At 42.8% G+C, this 21,654-nt stretch overlaps 1 protein-coding gene across 1 annotated transcript in view; it reads left to right on the top strand.

Moving 5' to 3' along the window:
- HRAS (HRas proto-oncogene, GTPase) overlaps positions 1-2,184 on the top strand; it is a 158,649-nt gene extending 156,465 nt beyond the window's left edge. Inside the window, exon 8 of the transcript XR_008845327.1 lies at positions 1,289-2,184. The gene's annotated coding sequence lies outside the window, so the exon portion shown is untranslated. The remainder of the gene's footprint in view (positions 1-1,288) is intronic.
- The last annotated feature ends 19,470 nt before the right edge of the window (positions 2,185-21,654 follow it).

Raw genomic sequence — 21,654 nt, 5'->3', positions numbered from 1 at the left:
TTACACGCTGTCCATTGTTGTGTGTGAGCTCCCACAACCACCTGGGGTAAGAGGCTTTAAAAAGAATCCTTCTACCAATACCTACCCAGCCGGTTTTACGCTATGGAGTGCTCTTTTATATTTTTAGTCTTACATGGCTTGACAAACATGCTGGGAATGCTGCACGAAAGTTATCTGGATTTTTCCAGAGGACTTTTCCTGCCATTATTTGTTGGCTTACATGGGGAAATGTGTAGCCAAAATGATGATTTTATAAGTCAAAACCACACATTTCAGCTGACAAATGAGCATTTGATAGTCTGTCTACTGGTTGCAAAAATTAACTATTCCTGACAATGCCTTTTAAAGGATCTGTCGACTGTATTTGCTAAGAGCTGCAGACACTGTTGAATAGTTATTAGGGTATAAAAGCAAAATGTACCTTTCCTGGAGCTGATGGTGGATATTTCTCTGCCAAGTGTCAAGGAGGACGGGATCAACCTGCTTAAGTGCCACAACCTAATATTGCCTGTCCCCTCACCTCCCATCCCCTCCTCGATTGACCTAAATGGCCCTGTACATCAATCAAAGAGATGCTGGGAGGTGAGGATTGGCGAGGAGGCATGCCAAGCTGCGGCACTAAAGCACCTCCTTGACGCTTGGCTGAGACAAAAAAAAAAATGATTTTATTAACCTCCACAATCGGCTGCAGGAAATGTACAGTTTGCTGTTATACCCTAGTACCTATCAAACTGTGTTTGCAGCTCATAGGCTGTGCTAATTATGCGTTTTTGCTGAGAATTACTGAAATTGAGGTGAAATTAGCACATTTTAAAATGCAAATTTTTTACATCGACCTAAACTGACTTAAATTTTTAGGTTGCTTTTCATGACACTATTGTAATGTGCAGATTGATAATGTTCTGGGCTCACCATTATGTTCTATGTCTATTGCTCTAATCCTTGCTCCTTCTGAGGTTCATTGCATCTGAACTGATTTACTGAACAACAACAGTCTAACCTCATTAATCCTTTTTATACCACTTGGCAAAGATGTATATTCTTATTGTACTCTGTTCCAACAAACACCGTGAATTACAATTCCATGTGTAAATTGTATTATATAATGCCTTCCATATTGTTCTAAAGTCCTGTAAGAAAATAAGCTAAACTTGTGTTTTTTAATTTATTGTACATATTATGCTGCAAATTTGCATTAAAGTTCTGATTAATGAATGTCAGTGTTTTGTCTATTTTTCCACATCTAAGTTTTTTTTTTCTTGTTTTTTTGTTTTTTTTTGTTTTACAGAATGTGACGAGGAATAGGTAATTCCAGGAAACTAATGTTTCCAGTATGTGTAACCCGATAAAAGTTTGATCACCGCACTCTATACTGCCATTGTTGGTTTTTTATTAGTCCTATTTTCAACAACCTAGTAGTTGTACTATATGATAAAATGCTCCTAGCTTAGTGGAAGCTGATCACATACCTTTTCTCATACCAGATCGTTCAGCCCCTTTGCTCCTTTGTTTATAATTCTTTGTAGCACCTCTGATGATTGAGGCAAGCCGTCAGAGGGGCTGGAACATGAGTATAATATAGGCTGTGTTCAGTGCAGTTACTGTTATGGGGGAAGTGAACATTGAATATCTGGGGTTGAGCATTCAGCATTGGCTGCTCTCAGTGAACAAGGTCCCCGGAGTTCAGACAGCGCTATCAGTAGCCAGGGACCCGCCTGCAATGGGGACATCAGCAATCGCGTTTACCTCTCAGATGTTGTGATCAATACTGATCACGGGATCTGCGTCAATGCGGCCATTCTTATGGATGATCAGTTTGCCCATGGCACGGCTACGGGGATCCGATTATCCATGATGGCGGACGGAGGTCCCCTCACCTGCCTCCACCACTCTCCCACCGCTCTCCCAGACCCTTCTCTGGTCTGCCTTCTAGCAGCCCAGAGAAGAAGATTGCAGGCATTACTGATCGGTGCTATACCTATGCATAGCACTGAAACAGTATTAGCAATCTAAGGATTTCTAAAAATAGTCCCCATGGGGACATAAAAAGTAAAAAGTGTAAAGGGAAAAGGCTTCTCCGCCAGTACAAATTTAAATGGTGGCCCCATTTTACCCCAAATAGCGTAAAAAAAAAAAGCATATTTGGTATTGGCACATGCATAAATTTCAAAATATACAATATATAATCTTAAATTTCAAAATATATAATATATAATCTTGATAAACCCATTCAGTGAACGGCATAGACGTGTTAAAAAAAAATTATTCTAAAATTGCTGCCTTTTTGTCACATCACATTCCCAAAAATTTATAAAAAGCGATTTTAAAAAGTCGCAAATGTGGTCAAAATAGGGTAAATGTGGTAGCCCTTGGGGGTTGTTGGTAGTGGGGGTATTGTTTCGATAGATGAGGGGTTAATGTTAACCCTATAGTTTGTGACGCCAGGCTGAGGGCTAGTATGCTGAGGTAATCCTCCGGCCTATCGCTGCCCTTCCGAGAAATGACATGGTGCATGTAATGAAGTGTCTGAAGGTCCACAATGTGCTTGCAATACATCCAATGAACAATGACAGTCTCAGGAATGCAGTCTCTATATATCTCAATGACTGACAATTGTTGCGGACCTTGAAATAAATTAAAGTCTCTAAATTTAGGGTAATTGTTGCAGATCCATCCGGATTTAGGGGATAGATAAGGTCCGGTGATCCTGCAGAGTGCTTAGGGATTGATGCACTCGCGATCCTAGATATATCAGCCGTTGCCGCAAGGCTCAGGCCTAACTCACTGCGATAGACAGCTGCCCAGACCCTGCTCGTTTGACAGCCTGGGAACAAGAGAGATGCTTACTACTTGGCTGCGCAGGAACAAGAGAGAGAACAATGGCCGCCGCTCCCTTATATGGGCAGGGGCGGGTGAATCTGATTGGTCCGAACATTCACTGTTACACAGTGTGATGGGATTGACTACATCAAAAGGACCTCCAAAAGTCCTTAAGCAGAAATACCATAGAGTTCACTTAACCACGTGACCCGCAGGTCCTGCTACGCCATAGACAGGTAAATAACTATTTATAGGGCATTTATATAACACTTACATGCTTCCTAAGTAAGCTATTAGAGCAATAACTATCTGAATGAGAGGGGACTAGGGGGGAACTAGACAATAGGGACCCCGACGTCCTAGGGACTCTGGCTAAGGGGACCCACACACGCAGGTATAGGATAGGATCCGGTACTGGGACACCACATTAAAAAAAGAAAAACATTTTTTGGTTTTACCCGGACTCGTTTTTTTCAGTTTTTGCATTTTCATTTTTTCCTAATCACCTTCTAAAAATCATAACTCTTTCAATTTGGCACCTAAAATTCCATATGATGGCTTATTTTTTCCGCCACCAATTCTACTTTGCAGTGACATTAGTCATTTTACCAAAAATTCCATGGTGAAACGGAAAAAAAATTAATTGTGCAACTAAATTGAAGAATTTTTTTTTAAATTTTGTAATTTTTGGGGGATTCAGTTTCTACGCAGTGCATTTTACGGTAAAAATGACACCTTACCTTTATTCTGTAGGTCCATACAGTTAAAATGATACCCTACTTATATAGGTTTGAGTTTGTCATACTGCTGAAAAAATCATAACTACATGCAGGAAAATTTATACGTAAAAAATTCTCATCTTCTGACCCCTATAACTTTTTTATTTTTCCGCGTAAGGGCTGGTATGAGGGCTCATTTTTTGCGCCGTGTTCTGACATTTTTATCGGTACCATTTTTGTATTGATCGGACTTTGTGATCGCTTTTTGTTAATTTTTTTCATGATATAAAAAGTGACCAAAAAATACGCTATTTTGGACTTTGGAAAGTTTTTTTTTTAGCGCAGACACCATTGACCGTGCGGTTTAAATAACAATATTTTTATAGTTTGGACATTTCCGCATGCGGCGATACCACATGTTTTTATCTACACAGTTTTTTTTAGTTTTTTTTATGGGAAAAGGGGAGTGATTAAAATTTTTATTAGGGAAGGGGTTAAATGACCTTTTTCACTTTTTTTTCACTTTTTTTTTTTGTATTGTTCTAGCTCCCATAGGGGGCTATAACACTGCACACACTGATCTTTTACACTAATCCCTGCAAAGCCATAGCTTTGCATGGATCAGAGTTATAGGGGGTTGATTGCTCAGGCTTGGAGCAATCAAATGTCGATCGGACGCGACAGAGCAAGGAAAGGGGACCTCCGCTCGCGTCCTAGCTGATCGGGACATCGCAATTTTATCGCGATAGGCACGATAAGCCCGACTGAGCTGCCAGGAAGCTTTTACTTTCGTTTTAGACGCGATGATCAACTTTGATCGCCGCGTCTAAAGGGTTAATATTGCTCGGCACAACGATCTCTATTAGTAAAGTCAAGTCTAATTACAAGTCAAGTTTATTACAAGTATATTGGTCCAGCAAGCTGCAAGGTCTTCTGGGTCCTGGTCACCTCTCTGGAAATTCTAGCCTTAGCTGTGAAGATAATTACACCTGTCTTCTACTCAGTAAAGCCTCCGTTTAACCCCTTAAATGGGCACTGTCATAAACTTTTTTTTTTTTATATGTTGTAGTACATATGTACTACAACATATCTCTAATATATTTTCAAATATATATATTTTTTTATATTATAATTTACGTTTAAAAACCGGCCACTAGGGGTCTCCCTTCTAGTGGCCGGCTGCAGGCTGGCGTGACGTCACGCCGCAATTCGGACCGATGCCGACCGGGCAATCGTTCTGAATTCGTTCACCCTGCGCTCACTCCCTGCCTGTCAATCAGACAGGCAGGAGCGAGTGCTGAGAGCACATTGGCTCCCTGGCCTCACACGCCGGCCCCGCCTCCCGGAATTTACACGCCACTTCTGCTGCCTCAGGACTCTGCAGGACTCTAGGGTATGTCTTTGGGAGAGCGGGGTTCGGGGTTTTTAACACCTGGGTTGGGGGACAGCAGGGTTCGGGGTTTTCAACAGGGGGGGGGGGGGAGGGAATGGGGTAGCCCATAACTTATTGTTTTCAACACAGGGTGCCTCCAGCTGTTTTACCACTACAACTCCCAGCATGCCCTGACAGCCAATAGATGTCAGGGCAAGCTGGGAGTTGTAGTGGTGAAACAGCTGGAGGCACCCTGTATAGGTGAACTAAGGGAGGAAGTGTCAGCTGGGGAAGTCTGCCTGGTACTGAGCACATGACGCGTCAGCCCACCATCTCTTTGAATCAGGTACGGTTTAACATATAACTACTTCCTCTAGGCGGCAGCTTACGATTGGTGTATTTGTTTGTCTCTCATGGTCAATAGTAAGGGATAGGTTAGTCCACCATATAAATAGAACATCTGTATTCAGGAATAGCCACGCCCCTGACGAAGCGCATTGGTGTGAAACGTGCGTTGGGGTAGGTGCAGGTAACTACATGGCTCTGTTGTGGTAATATACACTTGTCCTTTTCTCTGACTGTTGTTGCATTTGTACTCAGTTTATTTAGCTTCACTGCATTGTCTGCAACGTTTGTCAGTGTTCTTTTCATTCTAATACCCTTCACTTTGAGCCTGTATGTTCCTGCCTTTTCTTCCAGCTGTGTACACTGTGCTTTTTAATTGCTATGATGCATTTTTTATATGATTCTCAATAAATAAACTTTTGTCATGTTTCATACATTCTTGTTGCTGACGCTTTTGTTGTTGGATATGCAAAAGTTGTGAAACCCCTGTGGGGTATTAAGGCTTACTTTACCACTTGTTGCGTTCCTCAAGGGGTCTAATTTCCAAAATGTGATGCCATGTGTTTTTTTTTTTGCTGTCCTGGCACCATAGGGGCTTCCCAAATGCGACATGTCCCCCCCCCATTTCAGCAAAGTTTGCAAATGTGACTCCTTCTCTTCTGAGCATTGTGGCGCTCCTGCAGTGCACTTGACGTTCACTTATGGGGTACCTCCATACTCAGAAGAGATGGGGTTACAAATTTTGGGGGGTATTTTCTGCTATTAACCCTTGCAAAAATGTGAAATTTGGGGGGAAACACACATTTTAGTGAAAAAAAAATGTTACATATGGAAAAGTCGTGAAACCCCTGTGGGGTATAAAGGCTCACTTAATTCCTTGTTACGTTCCTCAAGGGGTCTAGTTTCCAAAATGGTATGCCATGTGGGGTTATTTTGCTGTTCTGGCACCATAGGGGCTTCCTAAATGCGACATGCCCCCTAGCAAAATTTGCTCTCAAAAAGCCAAATATTACTCCTTCTCTTCTGAGCATTGTAGTTCGCCCGTAGTGCACTTAAGGGGAACTTATGGGGTACCTCCATACTCAGAAGAGATGGGGTTACAAATTTTGGGGGTTATTTTCTGCTATTAACCCTTGCAAAAATGTGAAGTTTGGGGGGAAAAAAATTTACATATGGAAAAGTCGTGAAACCCCTGTGGGGTATTAAGCCTCACCTAATTCCTTGTTACGTTCCTCAAGGGGTCTAGTTTCCAAAATGGTATTCCATGTGTTTTTTTTTGTTTTCTGGCACCATAGGGGCTTCCTAAATGCAATATGCCCCCCAAAAACCATTTCAGAAAAACGTACTCTCCAAAATCTCCTTGTCGCTCCTTCGCTTCTGAGCCCTCTACTGCGCCCGCCGAACACTTTACATAGACATATGAGGTATGTGCTTACTTGAGAGAAATTAGGCTACAAATACAATTATAAATTTTCTCCCTTTACCCCTTGTAAAAATGCAAAAATTGGGTCTACAAGAACATGCGAGTGTAAAAAATGAAGATTGTGAATTTTCTCCTTCACTTTGCTGCTATTCCTGTGAAACACCTAAAGGGTTAAAACGCTGACTGAATGTCATTTTGAATACTTTATGGGGTGCAGTTTTTATAATGGGGTAATTTGTGGGGTATTTCTAAGATGAAGACCCTTCAAATCCACTTCAAACCTGAACTGGTCCCTGAAAAATAGTGAGTTTTGAAATTTTTTGAAAAATTGGAAAATTGCTGCTGAACTTTAAAGCCCTCTGGTGTCTTCCAAAAGTAAAAACTCGTCAATTTTATGATGCAAGCATAAAGTAAACATATTGTATATGTGAATAAAAAAAATGTATTTGGAATATCCATTTTCCTTACAAGCAGAGAGCTTCAAAGTTAGAAAAATGCTAAATTTTCAAATTTTTCATCAAATTTTGGGATTTTTCACCAAGGAAGGATGCAAGTTACCAAAAATTTTACTACTAAGTTAAAGTAGAATATGTCACGAAAAAACAATCTCGGAATCAGAATGATAACTAAAAGCATTCCAGAGTTATTAATGTTTAAAGTGACAGTGGTCAGATGTGCAAAAAATGGCCGAGTCCTAAGGTGTAAAATGGCTGGGTCCTTAAGGGGTTAAAGGGGTATTCCAGGCAAAAACTTTTTTTATATATCAACTGGCTCCGGAAAGTTAAACAGATTTGTAAATTACTTCTATTAAAAAATCTTAATCCTTCCAATAGTTATTAGCTTCTGAAGTTTTCTGTCTAACTGCTCAATGATGATGTCACGTCCCGGGAGCTGTGCATGATGGGAGAATATCCCCATAGGAACTGCACAGCTCCCGGGACGTGAGTCATCAGAAAGCAGTTAGACAGAAAACAGCAACTCAACTTCAGAAGCTAATAACTATTGGAAGGAGACCACGAGATCAACTATAGATGGGGATTTCCTTTTAGCCTAATTGCAAGACGCAATGGACAGTCAGCTACCCTGAGAACAGCCCAAGATTTGTGTCCCTTTTGTGAGACTTAGGACATCCCTGTCCCTAAATTGCAAAATTGGGAAATACTTCCATCTCCGCCATCTCCACCTCCAATCTGGAAGAAAGTGACTCCAAGAAAAAAGAGGAATCCACATTTATCCGCACCTGTCAGCCAGAGATCACCACGTCGAGATTATGCAACTGATGTTGATTCTTGACTCTCTTGTACTTTGAGTATTGCTCCAACTTTTCTAGAGTACTGATTTATTTTCTTGCTCTATATAATTGTGCCTAATGCAGGGCTTAAACATGTTTTAAATATTCTATTATCAGATTAGACCTCAATATTTTATTCTCATTTACCTATATTCAATATGCAGCGGGATAGAGCTTATCTCCTACCCCCGCTACTTTACTTAGCTCCATAGTTGGCTTCCGCCATAGTTACCCCTTCTATTGAGGAATTGACTTTCCCTTTTTGTCTAATTTAGACTTAGGTGTATGTCTTTAATATAATTCCTCTCATTGCTTAACCGAGGTTTCCATCCTCTGAGTTTGAGGTATTCCTCACAATGTTGAACTTTATGTTTACCACTTTTATGATTTTATATATTACATTTATGTTGACTAACCTCTCTCCTTTCTTCATCTTCTCGCATGGCCGTGTATGTGTTCCTATACCAGTGACACCTTATATACCTGATTCTTCACTGCCTCAAGTTGACCCGAGTACTATGTCCAAGATCTCAAATCTTCTCTATATCTGGTATGTTTTGCACTACATATGCATCCTTCCACCACACCGGTCATCATGGTGCATCTTATGACATTCAATGTTAAAGGCTTGAACACAGATGTCAAGCGACGGCTCCTATTGAAGGAACTTAAAAATCTTAAAGTAGACATAGCATTTATACAGGAGACACACCATGATGATTCGAGCTCCTTCAAATTTGCACTCAGAAATTACCCTATTGCCTACACAGCTACACAAGATCGGAAAAGAGGAGGAGTAGCCATACTGATATCTAAACATTGCCCCTTCCGGACATCCTCTACATACGTTGACCCCAATGGCAGATTTTTGATAGTCTCTGGATTCCTAGCCAACACTCCACTTACGCTCTGCAATGTTTACACTCCAAATAATTCCCAGATCCCCTTCCTTACTAGGGTCCTAGCCAGGTTAGCCAAACTTCCTCCTACCACCTTACTCATTGGGGGAGATTTTAACATCCCGTTTTCACCTTCTTCAGACAGAACCTCTATAGACCATCCCACGCCCTCACCCACTCTTACACGCACTTCCACTTTATTTCGACAGTTGATTCAACGTCATCATTTATATGACCTTTGGAGGGTGTCAAATCACACTAGCAGGGAATATACCTTCTACTCACACCCACACACGACTCACTCCAGAATAGACACATTCATGGGTAACCTGATGGGCCTACGCCTTGTCGACAAGGCCCTGATCCATCCTATTACGTGGTCGGACCATGCGCCGGTTACTCCAGTCCTAAAACCGACCTCCACACCACGGAGAGTCTGCCATTGGCGCTTGAATGAATCACTCCTCAAGACGGAGGTACATAGGATATTTCTTAAATCTTGTATTGAAGACTACTTTCTTCAAAATACGGGATCAGTCTCCTCCTTATCCACATTATGGGAGGCCCACAAGGCAGTGTTTAGAGGCCATTGCATAGCATTATCTTCCAGATTAAAAAGAGATACACTCAGTTCTACTAACGAAATTAAAAGAAAATTACATGCATTAGAGGAAAGGATGGCTAGATGCCCCTCTAGAGCTATACTTCGACAAATAGTTCATCTGAGATCTCAATTAAAAGATATTGCAATTGGCAGAGTCGAGAGACTCCTTACCTTCACTAAACACATATTATACGAAGGCCAATAGACCAGACTCCTTGTTGGCTTCCCAATTAAATTCACAATCGACCCAAAACAATCCATTTGCCTTAAAAGATGCCAATTGCCACCTAGCTTATGACCCTACACAAATGGCCGACTTATTTCATGATTTTTACCCTAAACTGTATAATCTTCCTCCTTCCCCGACTGCACAATCTGGTGAAGATCTGTCCCGAATTCAAAAATACCTTACTTCATGTGGCCTCCCGACAGTCAAACCTAATGACTTGGACTCGTTGAATGCGGGTTTTACTGCCGAGGAGATCCAGGAGGTTATCAATGAGCTGCCTAATGGTAAATCCCCAGGACCTGATGGCCTCCCGTACCTTTATTATAAAACTTATCCTTACATACTCTCCCCACATCTCACACGATTGTTTAATTCCTTCTTATCAAAATCCCCCATCCCATCTTCCATGCTAAACTCGTGTATCACTGTCATCCCGAAGCCAGGTAAAGATCCGGCCGACTGCTCAAGTTATAGGCCCATATCACTTTTAAATTCAGACTTAAAATTATTCACGAAACTCTTAGCAAACAGACTGAGCTATATTAGCCCTTCCTTAATTAACAAAGACCAAGTAGGCTTTGTGCTTAATAGACAGGCAGGAGACGGCACCCGACGAAATATTGACCTCATAGACATTCTAAATAAGACAAAAACTCCAGGTGTCTTCCTGAGTTTAGACGCAGAGAAGGCATTTGACAGACTCAGTTGGCCTTTCCTGATGTCAACTTTGTGTGCCTACGGGATTTCGGGTCCTTTCCTCGATGTCGTCTCCTGCCTTTATAATTCCCCCACTGCACAGGTACACCTTCCCCATGCCACCTCCCATAGCTTCACCATAAATAATGGGACACGTCAGGGTTGTCCTCTATCCCCCTTGTTATTTATTCTTTGCATAGAGCCCCTTGCGGCTCATACACGCAATAACACCAATATTCAAGGCATTAAAGTTAATTCCAGGGAATTTAAAATTACCCTATTCGCGGATGACGTTCTTTTATCCATTTGTAACCCCCAAATCTCCCTACCAAATTTACACATAGCCATTAAAGAATATAGTAGCCTCTCAGGTTATAAAATAAACTCCCACAAGACGAAGGTCTTGCCAATAAACATCTCTAATGAGGTCCTTGGGTCCTTAAAATCCTCCTTTCCATATAGATGGCAGACTGAATCCTTATCCTATCTAGGTATTCGTCTTACCGCCAAATATCCTACCTTATATAAGGTTAATTTCCCGCCCCTCTTGAACAATATCAAAGAATTGTTAAACAAGTGGTCTTCTCTTTTGCTATCCTTTTTTGGAATACCCAAAATATTGTATCTCCTTGAAACGTTACCTGTTCATGTCCCCAAGACCATGCTAAGGAAGCTTCAGTCTGAAATGCTCAAATTCATTTGTGGTGGGGGCAACCATAGAATCCCTTCATCCGTCCTTACCACAAAAAAGTCCTATGGTGGTCTGGCAGTACCAGATCTCCATAACTACTATTTAGCAGTTCATCTGCGTAGAATCCCATCTTGGTCGACCTTCCTGGCCTTTAACAAATGGACGGAGGTGGAGGAGATGTGGGTGTCCCCCATTCACCCAAGCTTTTTCATATGGTCCAAAGACCCCATAGTCACATCATCTAAATTATTGGGCCCTATGAGACTGGTGATCAAGGTATGGGAACAATCTATTTCAATGTTCCACCTAAAATCTAAACCTTCTCTCCTCACCCCTCTCCTATATAATCCACTAATCCCAGAAAGCTGGGACCCTACAGTTACTACTCCATGGATCAAATCACAACTCTTTCATTTAGCGGATATTGTTAATCCGCTCTCGAGAACAATCATCCCATTCCAGGTCTTAAGAGACAAATATGGCCTTCCAAGTGATGCCTTTGGGCTATATCAGGCAATTATTTATTTGGATTCACCCCCACATTGCTCTCCCTTCTCACCTCCCACACCATTTGAGCTGCTATGTAGAGGCTCTACCTCCACCAAAGGCCTCATATCCACTATCTACAATATCTTATCCTCAGAAGGAGGCTTCCATACATATAGACATTCCTACATGGACAAATGGGAGACATATCTGGGTGGCAGGCCATTTGGAGGGCAGCAGCTAAATCGTCTTCCTGTGCCTCCTATCAGGAAAACCAGTACAAAATTTTAATGAGGTGGAACCAGACCCCAGAGAGGCTACACCGCTTTTCCCCCCAAGTATCCCCACTGTGTTGGAGATGCCAAACTGACACTGGCTCTCTACAACATATTTTTTGGGACTGTTCGGCACTGAGACATTTCTGGCTGGAGGTTCAATCCCTGATTTTCCGAGTCTTGAATGTCATTGTTCCTCTCCACCCGGCAACATGCCTTCTGAATCTCCCCATCTCTGGTATGTCTTCTGTCTCCTCTAAATTACTCCTACACATACTGACGGCATCCAAATGCCTTATAGCCCGTTGGTGGAAATCCCCTGAACCTCCACCGACTCGAGCCTTGCTAGATAAGATCAGAGAGATATACAGAATGGAACGTATGTCGGCAATGCTCGACAATAAGATGCACATCTTCAAGACAACATGGAGGCTTTGGGAAGAATACGATAATTCCCTACAATATTGATGACACAGCATGGCCATGCAAATTTTTGCCCATTTATTTTCTTTCTAAATGTTCACTTTTTCCCTATCCTCTTCCTTCCTCTTTTTTACTCGCCTCTACCCCCCATTCTTCCTCCGTTACTTTTTTTATTTTACTCATATCTACATTTTCCCCATATGAGGTTTTTCCTCAAATTATATGCGATTGTTGTTTTCTTTATTTCATAGTGCTGATGCTTCAGATTCATTATGTATGACTCCAATTTTTCTTTTTTTTTTTTTTTTTGTATTATCTTTTTCCCTTTGCGTTCTAATGAAAAATTGTTAAACAGTTATAAAAAAAAAAAAAAATGAGCCCTCATACCGCCCCATACGCGGAAAAATAAAAAAGTTATAGGGGTCAGAAGATGACAATTTTAAACGTATTAATTTTCCTGCATGTAGTTATGATTTTTTCCAGAAGTACGACAAAATCAAACCTATATAAGTAGGGTATCATTTTAATCGTATGGACCTACAGAATAAAGATAAGGTGTCATTTTTACCGAAAAATGTACTACGTAGAAACGGAAGCCCCGAAAAGTTACAAAACTGCATTTTTTTTCAATTTTGTCACACAATGATTTTTTTTTCCATTTCACCGTAGATTTTTGGGCAAAATGACTGACGTCATTACAAAGTAGAATTGGTGGCGCAAAAAATAAGCAATCGTATGGATTTTTAGGTGCTAAATTGAAAGAGTTATGATTTTTTAAAGGCAAGGAGGAAAAAGCGAAAATGCAAAAACGGAAAAACCCCCGGTCCTTAAGGGGTTAACACCCCACAGGTGACTAACGAACTTTTGTTAAAGTGGGACTTGAAAATGAAAATTGTATTTTTAACACTAAAATGCTGGTGTTACCCCCAAACTTTTCATTTTCATAAGGAGTAATAGGAGAAAATGCCCCCCAAAATTTGTAACCCCATTCCTCTCGAGTAAGAAAAAACTTCATATGTGGATGTAAAGTGCTCTGTGGGTGCACTAGAGGGCTCAGAAGGGAAGGAGCAACATTAGGCTTTTGGAGAGCAAATTTTGCTGAAATGGTTTTTGGGAGACATTTCGCATTTAGGAAGCCCCCATGATGCAAGAACAGTAAAAAAAAAAAAAAAAAAATACATGGCATACTATTTTGGAAACTGCACCCTTCAAGGAACGTAACAAGGGGTAAAGTGAGCCTTAATACCCGATAGGTGATTGACGAACTTTCGATAAAGTTGGACATTAAAATTAAGAAATTAAAAAAATTTCAATAAAATGCTGGTGTTGCCTCAAATTTTTCATTTTCACAAGGTGTAATAGGAAAAAAAAGCCCCCAAAAATTTGTAAGACCATTTCTTCAGAGTATGGAAATACCTCATATGGGGATATAAAGTGCTCTGGGGGCGGACTACAATGCCCAGAAGGGAAGGAGCGTCATTGGGCTTTTGGAGAGAGAATTTGGTTTGAATGGAATTCGGGGGCCATGTGCATTTACAAAGCCCCTGTGGTGCCAGAACAGTGGACCCCCCCCCCACGTGTGACCCCATTTTGGAAACTACACCCCTCACAGAATGTAATAAGGGGTGCAGTGAGCATTTACACCCCACTGGTGTTTGACAGATCTTTGGAACAGTGGGAAATTTTTACGGACGACTATTCGAAAAATCTGTCAGACACCTTGCTATGGGGATTTGCTCCTTCTCCAGACAGTTCCTGACATGGACAGAGGTGTCAGCAAAGAGCACTGTGTTTACAGAAAAGAAAATCAAAAAGTATCGAGCTTCCTCTGTAGCATACAGCAGCTAATAAGTACTGGATGGATAACGATTTTTAAATAGAAGTAATTTACAAATCTGTTGAACTTTCTGGCACCAGTTGATTTAAAAAAAAATTTTTTTAAAGGTTGTGTATTTTCACATACTGATCCTCCCTACCCAAAGGAAATATCTATGTATTTCAGTGAAAATCTAAGGGATTCTACATCATTCCCAATTTAAGATTCTGTTTGGAATAACCTCTGCCACTTTGTCTTTAAAAAGGCGGGGTCCTCTGTTATGGCAGTTCCCAGATTACAAGGGATGAGAGTTATCCCATATCTAGACGACTGTATGATCATTGCCAGTACTCTCTTATTGCTTTATTGAGACTGTACACTAATGCTCCTAAAGGACTTGTGTTAAATATTCAATTGGTAAAAATAGAATTGAACTCTCGCACAAAAAAATTAAGTTGTACCTTTCCAAGCCCAGGAGAACTTAAATTCACAAGAATCCTCTTTTTCTAGTACAGCACAGCTTCCCTTCCTAGTTATATGAACTACTACTTTATAATAAACTCACTGGGGCAATTTTAAAGAGAGCTTTTATCACCTAAGGGGGAGGTACTAAACTCTTTAGTTAATGAATGTCATAAAAAATTCCAAGGTCCTAAAAGATCACAGAAAAAAAGTTCCTCTCAAAGGAATTGTGCTGCTGACGAGACTAAGGGAAAACATATTAACTACTTAAATGTTATCTTGCTGAACCACAATTTAAAATCAATGTCTGATTTTTGTAAGGTAATTTTTTGTACATTTGTATTATTAGGTTTGGCAGTTTCAAGTTATTTCAGGGAGCATTGTGGGTTTTGTTTTTATCAGAAGGGTACAACATTTTTTTTTCACGTCTCTATATACTGGGAAAACTACATAATGGTGGCACCTTCCTAATGGGGTAGCCACATGTTAACTGAGAAGGACAGAAACCTTCAGACCACCAGAAGGTGCTTGCAGGACATTGAGCTACGAGCCATACAACAAACTACAGGTGTTCCATCGACCTCAAGCCGCCATTCTCAATAGCTATCTTAGTGCAGAGCAAGCTGACCATTAAGGCTGAGATGGAGGCCTATCCTCTTTAGTGAGGAGTCCCACCTTTTGTCTAAAATTGAATGTTGGTTGGTGATTGATCTGGAGACCACATGGGCAACTCCATGAAGAGACCGTCACAAGGAAACATCACACCAGTCTTGCTCCCAGGATTATGGTGGTTGGTGGCATAACATATGGTAGCAATGTGTCTGGACTTCTCTTAATGCTTGTTTAAAGAAAACTGACACCAACCTGCAGTAATCTGCAGATGCATCTAAATAGTGTAGGTGGTGCTGACCACAATTTTTTACTTCGCTCCTTTCCCATTATTATGTGTGTCCTTGGGGTATTGCCCCCTTCTATCTTCCCCTGGATGCTTTTCTATGTTTTAGCAACAAAGAATTGTGAACAGGCTACTGCTCTCTCACTACGCAGGTGAGATTGGCGAGTGATGTCGCAAAAAAAAAAAAAAATTACCCTTTTAAAAATAATAATAATAATAATCTACAAATGGGAAGGGATTCTCAAACGCTTGCACAAAAATCATGCTGGTTTGTACAACCTAAAGCCGTTTTGGACAAGTTTTCTTTGATAATGTATCTGAAACCATTCAGTGTTGCCAACAATTTTAAAACCAGAGTGAAGTGAAAATTTCTATTGTTTTTAAAGCATACACTTTTATTCATAAACTCTTTACAAAAATGAACCGCAAAATTGGAACACGTAATTTTCATTTATTTCCCTTACTGTTTCCTGGTGTCAAAACCAAAAATTTGAATAAATAGAATATTGGGTCACCAGCCAAATGAGAAAAGTAAGGAAAAAGAATTGACACGCATTAACACATTTTTTTTTTCACTTCAGGTGAACCCAAGTATCACAGCCAAGGTTACACAAATAAGATCAGTGTTAACCCTTAAAGGTGTATTCCAGCCAAATATATCTTATTCCCTATACAAAGGATAGGGTATAAGATGTCTGATTGGGTGGGGTGGGGGGGTCTGCCGCAGGCACCTCCGCGATCTCTGTGCAGCACACACATTCTATGCTGGGCTGCTGCTCCAGTCTCGGAAACCTCTGTGTTTCAGGGACTGGAGATGTCACACCCTCAATTCCTGTTTATCTGAGGGGGCATGACTGCCATCATGCCTCCTTTCCGTAGACATGAATGGAGGGGGCGTGGTGTGACATCATGTCTCCAGTCGTGGAAATAGAGGTTTCGAGACTGGAGCTGCAGCCCAGCAAAGAATGCGGGTGCTGCACAGAGATCATGAGGGGGCCCAGCGGAAGGCCCCCCCAAGATCAGACATCTTATCAACTATTGTTTGGATAAGGGATAAGATGTCATTGGCCGAAATACCCCTTTAAATGATGCAGCACATTTTGATTTTTGCATTTCTTTTTCTACTAGTCATTTAATAGCCATAACACTCTTATATGAGGGATTGTATTTTTGAGCGATTGTTTTTTAAATCAGAAAGTTATTAAATGTTTTAGCAGAAAAAACAAACAAAAAACATACAACAAATAAACAAAGACCCCGCCCCTCCACTCAACCCTCCCACACAACAAAAAACACATCCTACCCCCCCCCCCCCCCAAGTCCTGTGTCTTTCCCCCAGAACAAATCCAGTACCAGACCACTGGAAAAACGGTAATACAGCTACAGACCTCTACCCGCATATATAGAAAACAAGTATGGCAGAACACACAATCTCATTGGAAACAGGCACTGTACTCTGAAGTCAAGGTACATAGAAACAAAGACAATCAGAAAAGAGGTATAGACACAGGGGTAGTACAGGCAGGTATTCGCCACAGAGACACCTTGCATAAAAGATCAACGGTAGCACAACAGTACACATTCACACCAATAAAAAAAAAAAATGACAGAAAAACCTAACTGCATTAGTGAGTTGACCCTCCCCAACCCCCCAATAGTACTTCCATAGGAGTCCTGCGTAAATACGTGGATGGCAGACCAGGAGTGTCGATCCAGGGGCCCCAAATAAGATCAAATTTATGCATGGCTTTACGCTTAGAATAGACACCCTTCTCAAATCTAATGATACGATTAAATTTAGGGATCAGCTCAGAAATATTAGGAGGGGAGGCTCTCAACCAGTGCTGCACAATCAGTTTACGAGCCTGGTACAAAATTCTACTAATACCTATATACAATCCACTATCTTCATCCAACCCCTCCAAGTAACTTAAAATACACATCAAGGCACACAATTCAAACAGGCAGCCATACACTTTCCTAATCAATTGCCCCACTCCAACCTAAAACCACGCAAGTGGAGCACAGTCCCACATGACATGGAGCAAATGAGCATCCGGTAAAGAGCATTGGGGACAACAGGAATCCGGTCGCACCCCGATTTTGTGCAAGAAAGGAGTATGATACACCCGATGCAGTAGAAAAATTTGGTACACCCTGTGAGCCTCTGATACAGCAAGCTGCTGGGTCATAGCTAAAATCTTTGTCCATTTCTCATCTGATAAGGGACCCACATCCACTTCCCATTTATCTTTAACCATCAGGGGATAAGCTTCGTGGTACGAGGACAGCAAGTCCTTTTACAGTGCCGATATCACCCCCTTAGTGGAAACCCTGATGAACAGATCGTCTACCCCCCCAGAGGAGCCGACAGTCAAGTCACACGCCCGAGACAGCGCATCCAGAGTATGTCGTAGCTGCAGATAACGGTAAAAAAAGAATGTGGCAAATTAAAGTCTTCCTGTAGTTGAGCAAATGACTTCAATGTTGGCCCATCATACACCTGGGACAAATACAGAACCCCATGAGAGACCCAAAGGGTTACATCCGGCAAGGAGCACAATTCAGAAAGATTAGGATTGTACCATAACGGAGAATAGGTCATAAATACAGGATAGTGCATAAGAGCCTTAAACTTCATCCAGACCTTACGGATAGGGATGAAGGTGGGAGGGAGGTCTGGGGGACGGGTCTTCGCAGCCAATTCTAGCAGGTATATAGTAGTCACATTACCAATGCGTTTTGAAATTAAAGCGCCGACATGCCCCATATTATCAAATTGAGCCCACCCCTTCAGTTACTTAACCTGCGACGCCAGAAAATATAGCCATGGGTTCAGGACAGACAAACCTCCATAGTCTTTGCCACGCTGCAGCGTTTCAAGACGGACTCTAGCAGTTCTACCATTTCAAATAATTTCTCTAAACAGGGCCTGAATCCTGAGGAAATATTCATAGGGATCCATACAGGGGTGTTATGTAGAATATATAAAAACTGAGGCATAAGGACCATTTTCACTGTTAGACCGACCCACCATAGACATGGGAAGCCTTCGCCACGTAGCCACCTTTTGAGAACTTCGATCTAGTAATGGAATAAGATTTAAAGTATTCATAGGAGAGTGCAGTAACAAACACACCCAAGTATTTAAAGCTAATGACTACATGAAGGCCCACCCTTGTAAGCACTGGCATAGAGGGAAGGGGATCAAGAGGAAGAAGCGTGGACTTATCCCAATTAATAGCAAGGCCAGAATAGCTACCATAAGACTCAATAAGGGTTATAAACGGCTCTAGGGAGTATGGTGCAGCCCCTAGAAAGAGGAGCATATCATCAGCATAAAAAGCAATGTGTTCGTCTAAATTCCCATAGCAGAAACCTTTGACATCTGGAGGGGACCTAATTAAAGCCGCCAGGGGTTCTATGGAGATAGCAAATAAAAAGGGGGATAGGGGACACCCCTGGTGGGTTCCATGCCCTAGAGGAAAAGATTGGGAGAGCAGGCCATTAGCCCAGATCCTAGCATGGGGGGCAGCATAAAGTAATTGAACCTGATTTAAAAACACAGGCTTAAACCCCATGCACCTCATCACACTCCAGAGAAAATTCCACTCAACACTGTCAAAAGCTTTGGCAGCATTGAGGGAAAGTACAGCTCTACAAGTAGCATTCTCAGGCCGTAACTGCAAATTTAGATATAGTCTCCTGATATTATCAGCCATTGACTTCCCGGGCATAAACTCCGTCTGATCCCCGTGGATTAAGGTAGTAATTACCCCTAAGAGATGGTCGGCCAAGACCTTTGCTAACCGTTTCACATCAGAACACAACCGGGAAATGGGTCTGTAAGAGCCCGCATAATGCGGGTCCTTTCCTGGCTTCAACAGTAGCACAATAATAGCTTCCAACATAGACCCAGGTAGGCCCTCTCCCTCCGCTGCCACCTGCATAACCCCCAGCAACCTGGGCAATAGAACTTCCTAAAAAATAGTTTAATATATTTGTCAGGGAGTCCATCAACTCCCAGCGATTTCTCAGAGGTCAATGCCCCCAATGCAACCTCCAATTCTTCAATCATAATGGGTTCCTCTAAGATATCTCTTTGAGTCTGTGACAATGCCGGGAGCAGAATGCCAGAAACAAACTGATCAATAGCGGCAGGGTCATGTGTTAAAGGGGTTCTCCGGTGCTTAGACATCTTATCCCCTATCCAAAGGATAGGGGATAAGATGCCTGATCGCAGGAGTCCCGCCGCTGGGGACCCCCGTGATCTTGCACGCGGCACCCTGTTTGTAATCAGCCCCCGGAGCATGTTCGCTCCGGGTCTGATTACTGTCGATCACGGGGCCGGCGGCGTGTGACGTCACGCCTCCGCCCCAGTGTGACCTCACGCTCCGCCCCTCAATGGAAGTCTATGGGAGGGGGCATGACAGCTATCACGCCCCCTCCCGTAGGCTTGCATTGAGGGACGGAGCGTGACTTCACACAGGGGCGGAGGCGTGACTTCACACGCCGTCGGCCCTGTGGTCGCCGGTAATCAGACCCGGAGCGAACACACTCCGGGGACTGATTGCAAACGGGGTGCCGCGCGCAAGATCACGGGGGTCCACAGCGGCAGGACTCCCGCGATCAGGCATCTTATCCCCTATCCTTTGGATAGGGGATAAGATGTCTAAGCACCGGAGAACCCCTTTAATTTAGAGGAATACGTCTCGGACTTCCAGAATAGCCCCATCATCCTGAACCAGCATCCCGGCACCGTCGCAGAGGCAAGGAATACAGGTCGAACCCTGCTGAGCCCGGATAGTGCGAGCCAGTAATCGGCCCGTGCTCTCACCGCTGTCAAAGTAGCGCTGTTGTTGAAAGAAGCGTTTATTGTCTGCCATTTGTAACAGAGGAGAGTCTAGTAATGTCTGTAGGGACTGCCAGGAACTCATTCAAATCTGAGGGGTCCCTAAGGAACTGGCCTTCCGCCAGCAGCGCCGGTTGCTGCAGTGAGGTTTGAACCGCCCTGTTCCTAGATTTGCAGGTAGTAATATACCTAATAAGAATTCCCCGTACATATGCTTTAAGGCAGTCCCAAACCGTACCCAGTGAGGCAGTTCCCATACTGATCTCAAGAAAGGTGATAATATCAGAAGAGGGCGTACGGCCCACTGAGGAGACCTGAAGCCAGAAGGGGTTCAGACGCCACAGGGAACCCCGCATCCTAGGGTGGGAGGCAAATGTAAAACGTACAAGTAGAGGTGAATGGTCAGAAAGAGTACGGGGGAGATACCCCACCGACCCAATCAGGGGAAAAATGTAATCATTACCCAGCGCAATATCAATGCGGGAGAGTGTGCCATGAGAATTAGAGTAACAGGAATATTGTAGATCCGTAGGGTGGTGCCTCTTCCACAAATCAACCCATCCCACCTTCTCAATAAATCGAGCCAGACCCGTGGGAGCCGAATCTCTGGACTGTCCTCTAGCAGAAAACTTATCAAGGGAGGGATTCAGTAGGCTATTAAGGTTCCCGATTACCAGGAGCGGCGTATCCGGCAGAGAAGAAAGAAAAGATACCACTGCGCAGAGCATCGCCGAGTATGGAGGAGGGATATAGAGGGCCACTAACACACATTGGGCCCGGTTAACCCCTTAACGACGCAGGACGTATATTTACGTCCTGTGCCGGCTCCCGCGATATGAAGCGGGATCGCGCCGCGATCCCGCATCATATCGCGTCGGTCCCGGCGCTCATCAACGGCCGGGACTCGCGGCTAATACCACACATCGCCGATCGCGGCGATGTGCGGTATTAACCCTTTAGAAGCGGCAGTAAAAGCTGACCGCCGCTTCTAAGGTGAAAGTGACCCGGCTGCTCAGTCGGGCTGTTCGGGACCGCCGCGGTGAAATCGCGGCGTCCCGAACAGCTTGCAGGACACCGGGAGGGCCCTTACCTGCCTCCTCGGTGTCCGATCGGCGAATGTCCGCTCCGTGCCTGAGATCCAGGCAGGAGCAGTCAAGCGCCGATAACACTGATCACAGGCATGTTAATACACGCCTGTGATCTGTGTAAAAGATCAGTGTGTGCAGTGTTATAGGTCCCTATGGGACCTATAACACTGCAAAAAAAAGTGTTAATAAAGGTCATTTAACCCCTTCCCTAATAAAAGTTTGAATCACCCCCCTTTTCCCATAAAAAAAATAAAACAGTGTAAAAAAA

The sequence above is a fragment of the Hyla sarda genome, chromosome 6, assembly GCF_029499605.1.
Source record: "Hyla sarda isolate aHylSar1 chromosome 6, aHylSar1.hap1, whole genome shotgun sequence".
Taxonomy (NCBI): domain Eukaryota; kingdom Metazoa; phylum Chordata; class Amphibia; order Anura; family Hylidae; genus Hyla; species Hyla sarda.
This window is presented reverse-complemented; position numbering and strand designations above follow the sequence as displayed.